Here is a 20,604-nt window from a genome sequence, read left to right as displayed (position 1 = left end):
TATTATCCTTTTTTTGTCTTTTTGTCTTTGGTCATTTTCTTTTATTCATTCATTCAAAAAATATGTTTTACTATCTACTATATGTCAAGTGTTACTTTGGATTAAGAGGAGGATTTTTTGTTGTTAAGAGCCACTCAACAATGACTACCAGGTTAAGCAAAATTTCTAAATGCACACACCTGATATCACACCCTCCTATTAAGTCCCCTTCATTGTTTTTTTGGAGTTTGGGGATGAGGCACTGGTTTATAAAATTAATAATGTACTCCCTTATTAATCACTTTTAAAGTACCAAACACTCTACATTATCTCTTATTCTTCTCATAATTAAGAAGTAAAGTGACTCCCACTTAGTTACCAGAAAACAATAACCAGAGAAGATAAATATCTTTCCCCAAAATGCACAGCAAATTAGTAATGGCAGGATTTGAATTCATGAACTTGACATTGAGCTGCACTATTTCCATGTGACAGACGCATTACACTTAGGTCCTGTGGGTTCCTTATTTTTCTCCACAATGCCTCAAGCTCTTCAGAGGAAAAATATTAAGTAAATCCAGCTAGTGATGATCGAATAGTGAATCCCTAAAGGACGATGGAAATTTGAGGGCAGAGAAAGTGAGAAGAAAGAACAATACACACTGTAATGATCATTCCTGATGATTTACTTAGTTTGAGCATTTCATAAGGAAGTAGGTAAAAATATCTCAGAACTCACACTTTTTGCTAATTGTTATAAATTATTCATTATTTTTATTGGATATTTATATGGATATTTAAGGGAATGTTTCTGGAGGGTGGCACTTGTAGTAAGTATATAAAAGTCATACATACCTATTTAACATCATGGAAAAATGAGTCAGATTCAGCTATTTCCATTCCTGCTCTCAGATCCACTGGTAATGAAGAGAGAGTTATCGAGGAGATCACCAGTTTGCCAACTCTTCTTCTGGTGGAATAAGTTTAGTTACATTTTACCTACTTCATAGAGAAGTCAGGAAGATTAATTCTTAGGAAGCACTATTATGCCACTGAGAGTTTAAAAACAATAATAACATTAATGAACCAGTCTCATGTCCCATGTAACTCCATCAAACCTGTTATCAAGATGAATTATGATCTGTTGGCAAGACAATTCATGCTAAAGGATCTTACACCTTAGAAGAGAAGATAATTATGTTACTCATGATCGTTTCTATTATTTTATAATTACTAATTTCTAGAGTATGACAGTGTTATATGAAAACTTAGAGAGGAAAGACAGAGCTTCTGGAAGTGAACTGGTGAGGAAGAGAAAGGAGTCTAGAATTTAAATTTAGTTGAGACTGATACAGTTCTTTGCTCTGTGGAACTTGTGCTTTGAGCTAACAAAGCTGTTGTATAGGTGACACTATTTACCTTTGTTGCAAATGATTAAGGGGTTGTACCCAAAGCCATTGCTGGGATATTGGTAAAATAACTATCACTAGCTGTATGTGCACACTTGTAGAGTTATAGTTTCTTTTCCCCCAGGCAATTCCAAAGTGAGTGAGGGCAAGGAGCATGGGAAGAGGGAAGGTCAAGTGTTATTTTTAGCATCTAGACTTCTCTACCGGCAGGTGCAGAGAGGTGATTAGAGCAAGCATAAGTAGCCAAGGTAATAGCAAGAAAGTGAGTAACACAAGGAGAGATGGGGTCTAGAAGAGTACCTACTTTGTTTTCTTGGCACTTCCCAAAAAGCAGATTCCTCCTATATCAGCCTTGTAGATAGAATTTAAGAAGCTTCTATCCTGACAAAAAAGTATTCAATTATTTATTTCAACTAATATTCATGCAGCCAGTGTAACTGGACAACCACACAGCAGATGTGTGCAAACAGAAGTCTCTGTACTTTTTACCTACCTATTTTCTTTGTTCTGCCCAGAGCCAGAAATACATTCTGTCCCATCACAGGGCAGTTAGTACCATCCAATCATTTCTAAAACATATTCTCTCTTCACGAACTATCTAATCACATTGACCAGCTTCCTTATCGTTTTCATGGGTTTTTCCTCTACTTGTGCTCTGATTTCAACTTTCACAGAGCTCAAGCATACCCAGTGTCCAAAGCAGTCAGTGCACATGTGAGGCAGGAGTTCTCTTTCCAGTCTGGAGCAGGTTGGTACATGGCTAGTGCCACTTGAAATCAGCTCTAGTGGCTTGAGCAGGACCTGATGGGCTCATTTTTGTGGCATATTACATGACCCAATGCACCTATAGGGGTTCCCCATGCTATCTCTTGCTGTAGCTTCTTCTTCACATGTACACCAGTCATCCCCACCACCCCAGCTGGCCAACCTAGAGCCACTCTTCCTGCTGGAATGCTGGCTATGAACCCAGCCATTTGATGAGTCTTACTCTAGAAATCCCCTCCACTCCCTAGAAGACTGGAAATAGTTGCAGCCTGTTCTCCAATTTGCTATGTTACACTGCCATTTCTCCCTTTCTCTATGCTCCAGCATCCCAGGATCCTTAGAACAAGAAGAGGATCTACAATAGAGATGGGTGCTTTGTTCATCTATTCATTTATTCAGCAATCATTCATTGAGCAGATGTATTCTGAACACTATTCTAGGTGATGCTGAGAATACACTTGCTCCTAAGGAAGCATCTGACTTTTGTAACTTATACATCAGGGTGCATATTGGGCTATATTTTTCTTCTCTCCTAGAGAATATTTTCAACTAAAACCAAAGCTCTAATTGTGGAACGGAAGGCTGACTCAAATTAAAGGAATGATGGAGGAAAAAAACAGATGGAGGGCAGTTTGGAAATAGAGGTTCTTGTCACTTAATGTAGCAAAGTCTGGTTAGCTGTTTACCAAACGTTTTTTTCTTTTTCCCTCAGCCACATACCTAGAATCCACTTCCAGCCTCCCTTACAGTTAGAAGAGGTTCTGTGACTGAGTGTAATGCCCAATGGAATGTGGACAGAAATAATATATGACATTTTCAGGCCTAGTTCATAAAACCCATCCGTGCAGAACTCTCTTTCACCATCCACTGGCTGAGTAGAGAGGACTATGGACTAAAGGAGTCACAGGAGAAAAGAAGCTGGATTCCTGAATCACCATGTGTAAAGTCACCCACTAAATACAGACATGAACAAAAACCATCGTTCTCTTGCCCTAGACCACTGAGATTTGGGAGTTCTTTGTTAAATCTGGTATCTTTCCTCTAATACATTTATCTGCCTTATATCATAACAAGTAGGCAGCTTCTTACTCCATCTACAGTGTGAACAAATTTTTGCTAACTCAGTGATTGGATGAACACTCCTCCGTATGCAATCAACTCCATCCTCAAAAACACTCAAAGTCTGTAGATATGTGTATTATTCTACCTCACACTCACTCACCCTTCCACAGATAGCTATCAGTAGATGCTCTCATAAACATGTGTTCGTACCCACCCACAGAAAGATACTATTTCAGGAAAGATGCGGATGCCCCATGGGAGAGAAAACACAATTATGAAGTTTTCACTTCAGCAAGAGAAATGGATGCTAAATGTAAGAATTTCTAAATTATAGCATTCATCTAAATAAACAATCAACAGATGAAGGTCATACAATCTGTACCTTGAAGATCTTGGATGAGTAGTGTGCCTACCAAAGTTTTGCTGGAGAAGTAGTTATTATCATTAAAACTTGGAGACTAACACATTTAATTCTCCCAGTGGAGGCTGGCAAACAAACCTCCAACTCAGAAACTCTGCCCAATTCTAGGTCACCTTCATCAAGCCTACATAGTGTTGAGTTCATTACTCCTTGGTCACGTGATAGTGCAGTGAGCCCAGCAAAAACTGGCGGAGGTGCTGGTGATGAGCAGGGAGAGTATTCACGATGGAGATCCTCCAGGCAGTGTCTTGTCTCTAGCCGGCCCCACATTCACAGCATCCTTGTCAGGGATTTCCACATGAAAAACAGATGCAAGGGGAGAAAACTATAAAATTAACTCACTTTGAAATGAATTTAAGTCTAAATATTTTTAAATTTTTTATTGAATAAACCAACTAAATTAGAAATTAATTTTACAGTGATTTATCTTGAGAAGACCCATTCACCTTCAGTGGCAGGTAGTAGGATTATATTGCTCTTCTTATTTCTATAAGCCTGAGGAGGGTAGGTTAAAATTCAAATCTGCCTTGTAGGATAACGAGGCTTATACCTGCTCAGGAACTTACTGTGCATCCTTTTCTGCCTCAGGGGTATGGTAATACCCACCCAAATCTTCAATTCATATTATAATAGCATAATATTATATTATGCTTCATGGAGAAAAAAATCACTTATTTTTTTGGTAGTGTAGCTGTCCATTTTTCTTATTTAAGGAAAAATCCAGTTTGATTCATGCAGAGTAGTCAGGGTATATAAAACAAACAATAATTTACCAGCCCCAGAATTATTATGTTTTCATTTATAACGATTTTGCTTGAGATTTTTATTCATATATTCCAATGAAATAACGCAGTTCTGCATAGTTCTTATTCTTGCATGGCTGTATTTTAATAATAATAAAGTAATACAATAAGCATATCCTGTCTCCTCTTGATGAAAATATCAAGATTTATTTGCTAAATAAATAAATATTCAGTAGTGGATCTGTGGTTAGTAATGTTTAGTAGAAAAGTTTTCTGGATCAGATATCAATTACTTTAACATTTAGGTGGATAGAGTCATATTTTGTCTTTCCAATGCAATTCAAATCCCAAGAGTAAATATGTATGTTCAGAGGAATAATATATGGTTTTAAAACAGACCTTAAAAATTGCTTTTCACTGAAATTTATAACCTTGTTCTTGTTTAGTCATCATTTACCAGTAAGGATAATACATTGTTATGTTCTCTAAAACATGAAGTTAAAATTTCTCATTTTATTCTTTCTTCTTTAAATTATTATAATTTTATCATGATCAAGAGTTTTCAAGATAAGACTATTTTCCTCTTTGTAACTAGCTTTTTCAAATAGAAAAAGTTATAGAATTAAAGAGCCTGCATCCTCAATATTTATGAAAGTGCTACAGCCAGGTTTGTTATAAAGAAGGTAAATTATCTCGTATTGAAACCACAGAATTCTTCTTAGAATCAGAAAGTCAGTTCTAAAATAAAGAAATCCCTCACATATGGGGCTAAATGCTCTGTTCCTAATACATTAAAATGTTGGTTTTTCCAACGGAAAGTGTGGTGTTCTGGTGTTGCTTTACCTACTGGAAGTAGGCACTTCTCCACTAGCAGTTCACTGTCCTTTATGGTGGCAGGTTATAGCACTGCTGGCCTCTGGTCTCCATCATCCACTGCAACTGAACCTACCTGGAACTATAAAGCCTCCTGCTTAGTATGTTTTCTTATGGGATCTAACTGAAGAAGGCAGGCAGGGTTGCATTTAAAGAAACACCAATCAATAATCCAGAAATAAGTGGAAGCACTATAAATTTTTACTACAGCCTCTCAAGAAAAGACAATGAGTTGGGGCAGGATGGGGCAGGATGGAGCAGTCAGAATCGCCATGGCAGGAAGCAGACAGGTATTACAGGTATTTGTCTTAGTCTGTTTGTGTTGCTATAAAGGAATAACCAAAGCTGGGTAATTTATGAAGAAAAGAGGTTTATTTGGCTCACAGTTCTGCAGACTAGATGATGGGGCATCAGGTGAAAGCCTCGAGCTGCTTCCACTCATGGGGGAAGGTGAAGGGGAGCTGGCATGTGCCGAAATCACATGTAGAGAGAGGAAGCAAGGAAGAGGGAGAGGTGCCAGGCTTTTTAAATAACAATCAGCTCTTTTGGGAACCAATAGAGCAAGAACTCACTCACCATCACCCCCAATTAATCTGTTCATGAGGGATCCACCCCAATGACCCACACACAGCCCATTAGGTCCCAGCATTGGGGATTAAATTTCAACACGAGATTTGGAGGGAGACAACATACAAACTACAGCAGTATATACCACAATGTTCAGCAAAACTTTGCAAAATGTACACACACATAAACACAAGCACTCAAAGCTTTCTTTCCCACTCTAAATTCTCCAGATACACTCCCCAAATTCATTCCCTCATGAATCAATGAGTCCCCTCCAGTGTCAATCTTGGTAGTCTTACCAGTTTCTCAAATTCTTACCCAGGAAACCCAATCCGCATAAGAAAGCCCCATGACCTTTCCTGAACAAGCAGAATTCATCTTAGTAGGTGAGGAAGTAGTGAGGTAAATACTCAAATGTTAACAGTATTCTTCCTGAATCACTTACTTATGCTGTCTAATCTGCCCTCTCTGTAATATTGCAGTTAATCATTAGACACTGCCATCTAATAAGTCATGCAGCTGAGCATTAAAGTCTCTAAAAATTGGACTCTTAAGCATATAAAATAACTTTGAGTTGAGAAAATTTTTTTTTTAATTTTTTAAGTCAATTTTCCACAGAATTAAAATTTTTTATTTTGTAGTGTTATTTTTTTTATTTAGTTAGCTTTTCATGTTCAGCATTCTAGAACTGTTTGTTTCTCCTTGAGTACTTGCCTCACAGTTAACCACACCTCATGGGCACAAGCATTTCTTGATGATCTTGTGATCCATAGATAATCACTATGTTTTATAGCTAAAATAGAATCGCATCCAAACCATTTGTATTTTTTTCTTGCTTTTATTTGTTTTTTAGTGTGAAATATCACACACGTATAAAAATGCATTTAAAAATATACAGTTTACTAATTTATTATGGAGTAAATATCAAGTCAAAATACAAAACATTGCCAGTTCCCCAGATACCCTTCAATGGTCTCTTTCCAATGCCAAATCACTACCTACTGCCTACCAAGGTAACTAGTCTCCTGACACTTAGAGTTAATTGCTTCCTTACTTTGCTTTACAGTGTTATCACCAACTATACATTCCTAAATTTTAGACTTTAATTTGCCTGCTTTGGAACATTATAAATATAAAATCATAGAGTAGATGTTCTTTTGTATCTGGCTTCTTCTGCTCAATAATTTTTTTGTGAAATTCATCCATGTTTCAAAAAGCATTAGTTTATTCATTTACATTGCTATATAACATTCCATTATATGACTATCCCAGAGTTTGTATGCATATTTTACTGGTGATAAACATTTGGGTTGTTTCCAGGTTGTGGCTATTACAAATAATGCTTTTATGAGCATTCTTATATATGTTTTCTGTTGCATTATACCTGGGATCAGACTTGCTTTGTCATACAGTGTGGGAGAAATAGATAGATAGATGATAGATGATAGATAGATATAAACAAATTTAAGTAGATAATGTCATGCTGATTTTCAAAGAGATGAACCAATTTAAACTTTCCCAGTCATGTATTAAATTTACCAATGTCATATATTTCATTATAATATGATGCTCTCTCATTAATTTTAGCCATTCTTATAGCCATTATGTCAGATTTGGCAATCTTGTTCTGTGTTCTCAGTTCTTGTTGTGCTCTTGGCCTAGGAATGACCAGACACACCAAAGTAAGACAAGCACAAGATGAAATTTATTGATGGGGAGCAAGATAGGATTATAGAGTAAGAGCAAAATACAAGTTTACAGAGCAAGATACATACACCACAGTTGACAACAAAACCCCTTATCATAGCAAAAAGAGACCTTGGTTATGGTCTGCATCTTGTTTTGTAGTGTCCAGATAGAGACCTCCCCGTGGCTCAGATGTCACCATGGAACCACTTTGATTGGACAGTTGGTAGTTATATGACCTGAGTCTTACTACACATGTGGATCTTCCATGAGCCTCTTTGAAAGCCTTTTTGGGGGGTGAACTGCAACAGCACTCACTTTTGTCCCTAGGAGACCTGGAATCCCTTACTATCTGCCTAACAATTATACATACAATATGCTATCTCATTATGGATTTAATTTACAATGCTTTGATTATTGATAGCCAGGGGTGGTGGCTCACACCTGTAATCCTAGCACTGTGGGAGGCTGAGGCGTGAGGATCAGGAATTGGAGGTCAGGAATTGGAGACCAGTCTGAGCAAGAGTGAGACCTCGTCTCTACTAAAAATAGAAAAAATTGGCCAGGCGTGGTGGCATGCCTGTAGTCCCAGCTACCTGGGAGGCTAAGGCAGGAGGATAGCTTGATTCCAGGGGTTTGAAGTTGCTGTGAGCTAGGCTGATGCCATGGCACTCTAGCCCAGGCAACAGAATGAGATTCTGTCTCAAAAAAAAGAAAAAGACAACAAGATTATTGATGAGATTGATCACTTTTCCATATGTTTATTATTTAGATTTTCCATTTTGTGAAATGTCTGTTCAAGTATCTTGCCCATTATTCTAAACTGTTGTCAGCATTTTATGTATTAATTTGCAGTTCTTTATATATTTTAGATAAGACTGTATGAGTTATATGTGTTGCAAATACCTTCTCTCACTTTGTCACCTACTAATATCTGCTGATAAATATAAATTCTTAAATTTTAACTTAGCATTATGCTCTTTCATGGCTAGTGCACTAGGTTTACTTTTATAGAAATTTTTTCCTAAACTAAGGTCATGGAAATATTCTCCTATATTACTTTCTAGTAGCTTTATTGGTTTGCTCTTCATATTTAGGTCTACAATACATTTGGAATAGATTTTTGCATATGGTGTGAGGCATGAGATCAAATTTTACTTTTTCCATACCAATTTTTAAGTACCCCAACATATTTGAATTGAAAAGATCATTATTTAGCCGGGCATGGTGGCGCGTGCCTGTAGTCCCAGCTACTCGGGAGGCTGAGGCAGAAGGATGACTTGAGCTCAAGAGTTGAGGTTGCTGTGAGCTAGGCTGACGCCACAGCACTCACTCTAGCCTGGGCAACAGAGTGAGACTCTGTCTCAAAAAAAAAAAAAGGAAAAGAAAAGATCATCATGTCACCCAGGGCTCTGTAATGCCACTTCTGTCACAAATGAGTAGATATGTTTAGGTCTAACACTTATTATTTTTCTGTTTGTTCACCCTTGTACAAAACCACATCGTCTTAATTACTATAATTTTATAATTTGTCTTGGTATCCCATAGTGCAGGTCTTTCTACCTTGTTTTCCTCTGCAAGAGTGTCTTAGCTGTTGTTGGCCCTTTGCATTCCCATATAAAATGTATAACATATTATTGATATCTACCACAAAAAATAACTATTGGTGTTTTAATTGAAATTTTAATCTATAGATCAATTTGGAGAACATTGATGTCTTTTTAATTTTGAGTCTTGCAATTAATGAACATGGTATGTCTCTCAACCTACTTATATGCTGATTTTTCTCACAATAATGTCTTGTAGTTTTCTGAATAGAGAAAAAAATGAACACTATTTTTACTCTATTGTAGATGATATTTTTATTTCATTTTCTGTCTATTGCTGATACACTGAAATGCAACTAATTTTTATAATATATTCAGTAAACTGCTACACTCATTAATTCTTACCTTTTATCTACATATTCTCTTGGATTTTGCACATATTATCTGTGGATTTGTTTCTTCCTTCTTAATTTTTAAATATTTTATATTTTTCTTTGACTTACTTCATTGGATTGGACTGATGCAAAGAAAAGGTGTTAGAAAGCATCCTTATTTTGTTTCTAATTATAAAGGAAAGCTTTTAGCTTTATTCAATATAACATTTGCTTTAGGATTTTTATAGATACTCTTTTAATAAATTATCAAGAGATTCCCAGTTTTCTAAGTTTTTTCATCTTTTTCCTTACTTTTTTGTACTTATAGAGATGATTATATGATTTTTTCCTCCTTTAATCTGTTAATTAAGTTCATGTGATAAGTTATTATACATTGACTGATTTTAAATTAAATTAATGGGATAAATTGCACTGACTTATTTTTAAATTTTTTAAACCAAAAATTTGATTTATGCTAGCTTTGTCATCCTGGCATAAACTAAATTTTTTATGATCAGTTATTCTTATTACACATTGCCCATAAACAAAATATTACAGGTATTTTGTTAGGATTGTTGCATCTATGGCCATGAAATTGATCTTAATTACTGAAAATGGCTTAATTTACCTCCATTACTGATAATGAGACTGGCTTAATTATTCCTGGCTCACCTATATTCCCAGGGTGCAGACACTAGTATTCACTGCTCTCCTCGTTATTCCCCTAAAGCACTATTCAACTTCTGAGCCACTTCGTTAGCATTAGAAAATGACCCCCGGACAAAAGCAACACAAAATGCTTTAAATATCTCTTTAGATATCTCTGTTTCCCATATCTCTGCTAAATAATTCTTTATCATCTTATTAGCTCCTTGATGTTTTTAGAAAGATCTACTTTTTAGATTTCTTCTAGGGGTATTAGTTGTCTTCAGAAGGCAAGTTGATCCAAATTGCCTATCCTGAGATTACAAGAATCAGAAGCTTCTATTTTTCAGTTATGTGTTATTCAAAATTTATTAAAAGATATAAAGAATAATATAATAAACACTTCATAATTACCACCTTATTTATGAAGTAAAGTGTTAAAAGTGCTGTATAGTTGAAGTTTCCAAGATTTTCCTGATCCCACTTGCCTTCCTCCCCTCCAGAGGTAATCACTACCATGAATTTAATGTTTATTATTTTTTTATTGTGATCAAATATACATAGCACAGAATTTACCATTTTAGACATTAAGTGTAGGGTGGTCCGAAGGTAGTGAGTTATCTCACCTAATTGTTCACAGTCAGTTACAGATTGAACTCCTTGTTCTACTATTTTCCTCCCTCCTCACTACTGCACTTGACCAGTCTTAAAAAAAAATTAAAAAATTAAAAAAATAGACATTAAGTATACAGGTCAGTGGCATTAAGTACACTGGCATCATTGTGTAACTATTACCACCATCCATCTGGAAAACTTTTTCATCTTCCCAAACTGAAACTCTGCCCATTAAATAATAACTTCTCATTCCCTTCTCTACCCAAGCCCCTGACAAACATTCTACTTTCTGTCTCTATGAATTTGACTACTCCAGGTACCCCATGTAAGTGGAATCATATAGTATTTTTCCACTTGTATGTAGCTTATTTCACTTAGCATAATGTCTTCAAGGTTCATCCATGTCGTAATGTGTCAGATTTTCCTTCCTTTTTGAGGCTGAATAATATTTCATTGTGCATATATACTGTATATATATGTATATATACACATTTTGTTTACCCATTTAGCCATCAATGTAAACTTGGTTGCTTCCACCTTTGGGCTACTGTGAGTAATGCTGCTATAAACATGGGTATACAAATATACCCATGCTTTCAATTATTTTGGGTATATACCCAGAAGCGGAATTGCTGGATTATATGGTAATTGTATTTTTAATATTTTGAGAAACTGCCATATCATTTTCTGTAGCGTCTGCAGCATTTTACACTCCCACCAGAAGTGCACAAAGGTTCTAATTTCACCACATCCTCACCAATACTTGCTATTTTCCATTCTTTTGATAATAGCCATCTAACGGATATGAAGTGGTATATCATTATGGTTTTGATTTGCTTCCTTAGTGATGTTGGGTATCTTTTCATGTGCTTATAGTTCATTTTTATATTTTCTTTGAATAAATGTCTTTTCAAGTCCTTTCTCATTTTTTAATTGAGTTTTTTATTACTGTTATTGAGTTGTAGGAGTTCTTTACATATTCTGGATATCAATTCTTTGCCAGGTATATGATTTGCAAATATTTTCTTCCATTCCGTAGGTTGTTTTTTCACTCTGTTGACAGAGTTCTTTGAGACACAGAAGTTTTTTAGTTTTGATGATCTTCAATTTATTTTGTCTTTTGCTGCCTGTGCTTTTCATGTTATATCTAAGAAATTATTGCCAAATCCAATGTCATGAAGCTTTTTCCTCATATATTCTTCCAAAAGTTTTATAGTTTTAGCTCTTAAGTTATTTGATACATTTTCAGTTAATTTTTTTGATGATATAAGGTAAAGGTCCAATTTTATTCTTCTGCTTGGGAATATCCAGTTTTCCCAGCACCATTTGTTGAAAAGACTGCCCTTTCTCCATTGAATGGTCTGGACACTCTTGTCAAAAATCATTTAGCCATATAGCAAGAGTTTATTTCTGTTCTCTTTATTCTATTCCATTGGTCTATATGTCAGTCTTTATGCCAGTACCACCCTGTATTTTTTACTGTGTCTTTATAGTATAAGTCTTGAAATCAGGAAATGTGAGACCTCCAATTTTGTTCATCTTTAAGATTGGTTTGGCTATTTGTGGTCCATTAAGATTCCGTACTAATTTTAGGATAATTTTTCTATTTCTGTGAAAGAATTTCATTGAGATTTTGATAGGGATTTCATTGAATCTGTAGATTGCTTTGAGTACTATTGATATCTTAACAGTATCTTCTTCCAATCCCATGAACACAAAACAGTGACCATGACCTTTTTTTGCTGAAAGTTTGGCTGTGGGAAGTGCTTGGAGCTTCTTCTTGGTGCAACCACTGAGATGGCTTTTGCCAGTTGTCATATAAAATCCACTTTTTGTCTCACGTTACAATCCCGTTGAGAAATGGTCCGTTGTTGCTGCATACAAAAAGAGAAGACAGCACTTCAAAACGACAATGTTTTTGATTTTCGGTCAGCTCATGAAGCACCCACTTACCAAGCTTTTTCACCTTTCCAATTTGCTTCAAATGCCGAATGACCATAGAATGGTCGACATTGAGTTCTTCTCAGCTTCAATGATTGCTCTCAATTGGTCGTTGTCAACTTCGCAATGGTCGGCCACTGCTCTCCTCATCTTCAAGGCTCTCCTCTCCTTTGCAAAACTTCTTGAACCACCACTGCACTGTACTTCGTTAGCAGCTCCTGGACCAAATGTGTTGTTGATGTTGCGAGTTGTATCTGCTGCTTTACGACCCATTTTGAACTCGAATAAGAAAAATCACTCGAATTTGCTTTTTGTCTAACATCATTTCCATAGTCTAAAATAAATATAAAATAAACAGCAAATAATAAGTCATTAGCAAAAAAAACATAAAGTGAGAAATGCACATTAAAATGATGTATAACATAACCACATTTATTTAAGAACATACTCCAATAGCAAATGGCAAATTTCAACAATGCTAAAACTGCAATTACTTTTGCATCAACCTAATACTTATGTCCTTCTTTAATTTCTTTTAGCAATATTCTGTAGTTCTCAGTGTACAAGTCTTTTGCCTGCTTGGTTAACTTTATTTCTAAATGTACTATTCTTTTTGATGCTGTTGTAAGCAGAATTGCTTTCTTAATTTCCAGTGCTTATCATTCTTATGCATATCTTTATGCTTTTACTATATGCATATTTGGATATACATATGTTAATATATGTCTTTAAAAAATATACAGATTTATCCTCCAAGTTTTTCCAAATTCATGTATTATCTTTACTATTTGCATATTTCTGCAAGTTTCTTTTACTGCTCAATATTATAAGATTCATCTATGTTTAGACATTAAGCTCTAATTAATTTATTGTCAGTGTTTGTATGAATTTACCAGAATTTATACATGAAATCTAACATTGCCGGTCATTTAAGTTGTTTCCAATGTTTTGTTAGTATAAACAAGGATATTTTGAACATTTTTGTATGGTCTTCTTCTGTACATGTATACAATATTCTCTGAAGCATATACTGAGGAGTAGAATTAATTTCTATGCCTGTAAAAGTATTAGCTGTTAGACATTACCAAATATCTCTCTAAAGTGGTTCTACCATTTTACCACCCAAATATCAGTGTACAAGAGTACCTATTGATATATATCATCATCAATCTAATATGTCAGACTTTTAAACCTTTTTTCCATGGTGAGTGGACAATAATATTATATGTGTTTGTGTGGGTGTGTGCTTTAATTTGTGTTTCCTCGATCATTAATCAAGTTGAACATCATCGTTGTCATTATTTGTCCTATGGTTGTATTTCCTTAAAGGTTATATAGCATTGTTCTCAAAATGTTTCAAATTCATAAAAATGGTATTTTTACTATTTATATACTCCTATAATTTGCATGTTTCTATTCTTTGTTCATTTGGGGTTTTATGAATAGTTTTATTATTGATTTATTGAAGTATTTTATATTTTATCCCAATAAAAGGTTTGTCTTTTCTGTGGTATCTTTTAGTGAACTAAAGTTTAGATTTTAATGTCATTTTATAATGTTAATGGCTTGTGGTTTTGTGTCTTATTTAAGAAATCCATCTTTACTTCAGTACATACAGATATTCATTCACTCTTTCTGTCGTTCTACTGTTCTGCCTAGGACCACAACACAATGTTGAATAAAGGAAGTGACAGAGGGCATCCGCATGTTATTTCAGAGTTAAAGGACTCTCAAAGCTCCACCATTGAGTATAATGTTTACTATAGATTTTTGGTAAATATTCTTTATCAGATTAAGGAAGTTCCCATCTATTCATATTATGCTCGGTATTTTGACATCATTCAACCTTTCTATTGTATCTTTCTTCTTATATTTCATTACTTTCTACTCATATTTATTATTTTCTTAATTTCATGTTTTGGGAACTTACTATCTTATAGCTTAATTTTCTTCATTGGATTCTGACCTCGTTTAATTTTTAACTTTTTAGTAAAGACTATAAATTTCTCTCCAAGAATGATTTTGGTTGTGTCCCACAAATTGTGAAAAATATTTTCATTATGTTTCATCTTAATTATATTTTCTAAGCTCCAATCTTTGAGCCATGGCTTACTTAGATATGCAATTGTTAATATCTGGATGTATGGAAATGTTTAGCTATCTTTGTTATTTATTTTTAACCCAATTGCATCATGTTCAAAAACATAATCTAAATTATGATAATTCCTGAAATTGTTCAGGGTTGATTTGTGCCTTAATGGTCAACTTTCATTAATATTCCATTTATGTATGAGGAGAATGTATTTTTCCCATTCTCAGATGCGGAGGTTTTTTAGGTTTCCATTAGATCAAGCTTGAAAATTGCCCATATCTTTTGGATGGTGCTAATTTTTTGACTGTTTAACACAGTATATGGAAAAAAACGTTAAAATAATCCACAAAGGTGGTGGACTTTGTCAATGTATTCTTGTAATTTTGTCAATTTTTGCTTTTTGTGTTTCAGCATCAAGATGTCTACACTTTTAAGATTGTGAATTGAATTCTATCATTATGTAATTATACTCTTTGCCTTAATATTAATAATATTTTTGTATTACAACCTATTTTATTTGATATTAATATAAATGCACTAGTTTTATTCTAGCTAGTACTTTTCTGGTATCTATTTTCACATCCTCTTACTTTCAACATTTTGTGCCTTTATGTTAAAATATTCTCTTAAATATAACACATAGCTGACTTTTATTTATTTACTTTACTAATTTATATAGTCAATCTCTGTCTCTTAACAAGTGAACTTTTCTAATTCCTGGGTTTCTTGAGTTTTTGTGCCAGAGTACAAGTTCCTGAAACATGGACATCTTTGTCTATTTTGTTTACTGATGTATCCCATTGGTTTAAATACTGCCTGTCAAATAGTATAAATTCTAAATAGATCTTTGTTGATTTTGTTTGTTTCATTGTTGTCATATTACAGGCTTTTATTCCATGGGGTGTTTTTGTCCTTCTAACTTGCCATCTTTTGTGTTCTTTAAGGTTTTTTCCCTTCATTTTTCCCCTCTACAGTTTTGAAAATTATAAATTACATTTCTATTTAATAAGGTTATCATGGATATTTTATATACATAGCTATCTTCTGAGAATTGAAATTAATAAGGGTCTTAGAATACTTTAACTGAAATCATCCCCTAATATTATACATCCCATATTTTTATCCCAACTTGATATTTTCCCTGGCCCCCCATTAGTTATTATGGCCATAGTCAGCATTTCTCTATATTTATTTTATATACACATCTACCAATTTTTTCTTGCATTTCAGTCCTTCTGAATTTTATTTCCTTCTTTCTAAAGTACATCCTTTGCAAGTTCCCAAAGTGAGAGTCTATTGGAAGTAAATCCTCATCATTTCTGATTGTCTAAAATGTCTCTAATTCACCCTACTTCTTGGATAACAGTTCAACAAGGTCTAAATTTCTAAGCCAAAAAAATTGGCACTTTGAAGATATTATTTCACTGTCTTCTGACTTGTATCATTGCTGGTGGGAAGTCAGATCTTATTCTTTTGTAGATAATCTTCTTTTATTTCTGATGCTTTTAAGATCACATCTTTATTTGATGTTTTACAGTTTAACCTAAGATGTGTCTAGGTATAAACTTTTTTTCTTAACTTGCTTGGTCACTGTGTTCATAATCTAAAGAATCATGTCTTTCATAAATTCTGAAAAATTGTCATCCATTTATTTTTGAATACTCCCTTCCCTAAGTCTTTCTATTCTCTCATTTAAAATTTTTAGCCGAATATTTGTTACTTCTACTCATTCTGTCCTCCAACATCACTGAAGCTGCTTATTAAATTTTCCATGTGTTTGTGTCTATGCTGTATTTTGAAATTTTCTCAGATTTACATTCTCATCCTTCCATTAGCTCTATCTAGATTGCCTTTTAATATATTCATCAAGATTTCAATATGTTTTTTCACTCTTAGAAGTTCTATTTAGATCTTTTTCAAAGCCATTTTTAATCCAGGTTTCTTCTCATGATTTCTATTATATTTTAGTACTTTAAACACATTTTATATTCTGCATCTGATAGTACTATTTGTCAAGGTCATGGAAAGCTAATTCTGCTATTTGTTGTTTTGCCATCTCTGGGGTGTTTTCTCTGAAACCAACCAATTCTCCCACTCTCCAACACCAACTGGGTGTACAACAATTCAATTCAATTCTGATAACAATTTATATGGGGTCAATGTCAGATCCCACAAGTTAAAGGGTTCAGTACCACAAAACCACAACCATTTCAGATACTGTTATAGGCCTGCCAGGTTCAATTGCCAGTTGCACGGTAACAAACCAATATGCTGAAACAGCGGGTGTTGCAGCAGAGAAAGAGTTTAATAATCGATTGGCCACCAAGCGAAGAGGTGAGAGGGAACCCCAAATTCACCTCCTTCAGGGGTCTTAGGCTGGGGGTTTTAAGGGAATTTTGGTGGGTAAGGGGCTGAGGGATTGAGTTGCTGATGAGTTGGACTGGGGTAGTGGAATCACAAGCATGTGGAAATGGCATTCCTGCACTAAGTCAGCGCCTCAGAACAGGTCTTCAGACAGGCTGGTATCAGCAGATCCATCAGGATCCGGAAAACATCTCTCCTGCTGCTTCTGTACCTCAAAGGGGTTTTCAGACTGGCTGGAAGCAGCATACGCATTAGAATCCAGGGTCTGGCAAACATCTCAAGTGGAGACTTGAGGTTTCTTAATGTTCAAGATGTTATCTTATAGAAACAATTAAGGGAAGCTAGCACCTTGCAACAGGGTCTATGTGATTTATAAGCAGTAGGCAATTATAAGGAAGGGAGCTAAAGGGTGGGCCATAAGTAACTATGAGGAAGAGGGTTAAAGGGCGAGCAGGTTAGTGCTTAGCTGTGTTTCTATTCAAAGTCTATATTTCACTTAGAGATTAACATTTGCTTTTCATTAGGATGGTTTCAACATCAGTTGCAAGTCCTGGAGGGATCAAATGTACTTCTCATCAACCAGCTACAGATCAGTTTTCACAACCTCTCTGCTCAGGTTAAACAGTTTGCTCACTGAACTCAGGAAAACACTCTACTTACTTTTTCTGGTTGATTATAAAGTATACAATTCAGGAACAGCCAAATGGAAGATATGTATAGGGCAAGGTATTGGGGTTGGGGAGGTGGGGTGAGGAGCTTCCATGCCCTCTTGGGAGCACCACTGTTCCAGCACTTCCATGTGTCCACCAATGTGGAAGTTCTCCAAACCCTGTTGTTTATGGGTTTTTATGGAGGTTTCATTCATCGTCTCCAAAGAGGGGTGGGGCTGAAAGTTCTAAGCCTCTAAATTACATGGTTGGTTGCTCGGGCAACCTGCCCTCATCCTGAAGCCATTTGGGGGCCTACCAAGAGTCATCTCATTAGCACAATCTCAGACAGGGTTGAAGGGGGCTTATGAATAACAAAAGATGCTCCCATCACTCAGAAAATTCCAGTCATTTTAGAAGCTATGTCAGGAACTGGGGACAAAGACCAAATAATATAAAAAAGGGCACTACTATAACCATTTGCATTTCTGTATTCTCTCAGTCTAATTGTAGTCTGTCTTATGTCTTCACCAACAAGTTTTGCTACCGCAGTGCATGATGCCCCCGTATCAAGAAGTTGTGGAAACTTCTCTTCACCCCCTGACCATTTTACCTACTCATTTGCTTGAGGCTTTGGGTTCCCAACAGGGGATCAAGTTAAGGGACCATGACCCTTTTGTCAATATTTATCTTGCTTACTCTGCCGATTATTGCCACAAATGACTACAGGTCAGTTTTCTTATTGCAATCTTTCCCTTCTAGGTTTTTAAATCCCCAAACTGGGATAAATAGAGAGAACTTGTTTTGGGCCCTTTAATATTGAGGGACTAGCAGAGGGTCCCTTTGGTCCACTTAACCTTCTATAATGCTGTATTAAGAACTTTGTTTCAACCCCATCAATGTACATTGCATTTACCCCGTTTCTTAGTAATCATCTAAAGATTTCTGCCCTAAAAGAATGAGTCCTTTGACTCGCCCTTTCTTTTTCTCCTTTGTTTCACGCCTATCAATTTTTGCTTTATTCACCCCATTTCTTAGTAACAATTTAACAATTTCCATCCCACTGGGACAAATCCCTGGACTCTCACCTCTGCCTCTCCTTATTTTCTTATTAATTAATCTAATGTTTTTATAGCATCTATAATTCCCATGATTAAGACAGCAAATTTGGTAAGAACTAATTGCTTGATTTTGCAACCAGTTAAGTTATATGGGGTGTCTGTGCAAAAGAGATCTCTTCAGCTATAGTGTAGGGTTTGGCAATCTCATTCTGTGTTTTCGGTTCTTATTGTGCTCTTGGCCGAGTAATGACCATACACACCAAAGTAAGGCAAGCATGAAATGAAATTTATTGAGGGAGAGCAAGATAGAATTATAGAGCAAGAGCAAGATATAGGTTTACAGGGCAAGACATATGCCACAGATGACGACCAGACCTCCTGTTGTAGCAAAAAGAGACCTTAGTTATGGTCTGGGTCTTGTTTTATAATGTCTGGATAGGGACCACCCTGTGGTTTAGACGTCATCATGGAAGCACTCTGATGGACAATTGGGAGTTATATGACCTGAGTCTTACTGCACATGTGGATCTCCCATGAACCTCTCTGAAAGCCCATTTCTGGGAGTAAACAGTAAAGTAGATTTAAGCTTATGACATTATCATTAGCCTGAGGTTGTCCTAAGTCACCTTCTAGACTCTAAATAAATAGGTTACCAGTCTAGGTAGTAAGGAAAATTAAGGCTTTGAGATTATATAAGACTTTTATTGTGCATTATTAAACTAACTATTCAAGCCAAGAGTCACTTTCTGTGAGATGCAGAATCTAACCAAAAGTTGCAAAATAATAATTATGATATAGATCAAGAAAATTATATTAAACATTTATTATTTTTTATTATTCTCATAAATTTAAGTCTAGATGTCAGTAATATTATAATAATGTTATCATAACTAACTATAAAAATTAATAATTCCAAATCCTCAGTTATTTTTCATAAATAAGAAAAATATTCTTCCTAGAAGTTCAACTTAAAGGATTTATGACTGTCTTACATCTCAATTATAATAAGGGTCTTATGTTATTTGTAAGATATATTGAATTACTAGCTAAACCCCTCTATCAGAAATCTTTGGTTTCAAGATGTGGGAATCACAGCTCAAACTGACCTCAGTATATTTAAGTTTTAAAGGGACAGAAGGTAAAAGTGAAACACATTGATTTACACAACTGAAAATCTACAGGTAGCACAGCTTGATCCAACAGCTCACTCAAGTTCTACCTACCTGGTGTTCCACTACGGCACCATGCCCTCAGGTGCTAGGTTCTTCAATATAATAGCAAATTTCTCAAATGCCATTACAAATGTCAAATTACTCTATCCCAAGGAACAGGAATGCCTATTCCACACAATTCCTATAGCTCATTTTTTGGCATTGGCCCAAATCGCATCATATATTTATGATTGAACTAATAATTGTGGTTGAAAGAATGCCATGGACTGATTGACTTAATCCATTGGATCTCACTTTTAGAGTAGGAGGGGAGTGAGAGAATTCCCTAATGAATAAAAAGGTAGGGAGGAGGGACGGGTGCAGTGGCTCACGCCTGTAATCCTAGCTCTCTGGGAGGCCGAGGCGGGCGGATTGTTTGAGCTCAGGAGTTCGAAACCAGCTTGAGCAAGAGCGAGACACCGTCTCTACCAAAAACAGAAAGAAATTAATTGGACAACTAAAAATATATAGAAAAAAAATTAGCCAGGCATAGTGGTGCATGCCTGCAGTCCCAGCTACTTGGGAGACTGAGGCAGGAGGATCGCTTGAGCCCAGGAGTTTGAGGTTGCTGTGAGCTAGGCTGACGCCACGGCACTCACTCT

General features: G+C 35.5%; 1 protein-coding gene across 1 annotated transcript in view; it reads left to right on the top strand.

The window, feature by feature from the left end:
- Positions 1-20,604, top strand: part of SPATA16 (spermatogenesis associated 16) — a 248,859-nt gene that overhangs the window by 184,965 nt on the left and 43,290 nt on the right. The gene's annotated exons all lie outside the window — the stretch shown is intronic.

Source organism: Propithecus coquereli, unplaced genomic scaffold (genome assembly GCF_000956105.1).
Source record: "Propithecus coquereli isolate 6110/MARCELLA unplaced genomic scaffold, Pcoq_1.0 Scaffold15, whole genome shotgun sequence".
NCBI lineage: Eukaryota > Metazoa > Chordata > Mammalia > Primates > Indriidae > Propithecus > Propithecus coquereli.
This window is presented reverse-complemented; position numbering and strand designations above follow the sequence as displayed.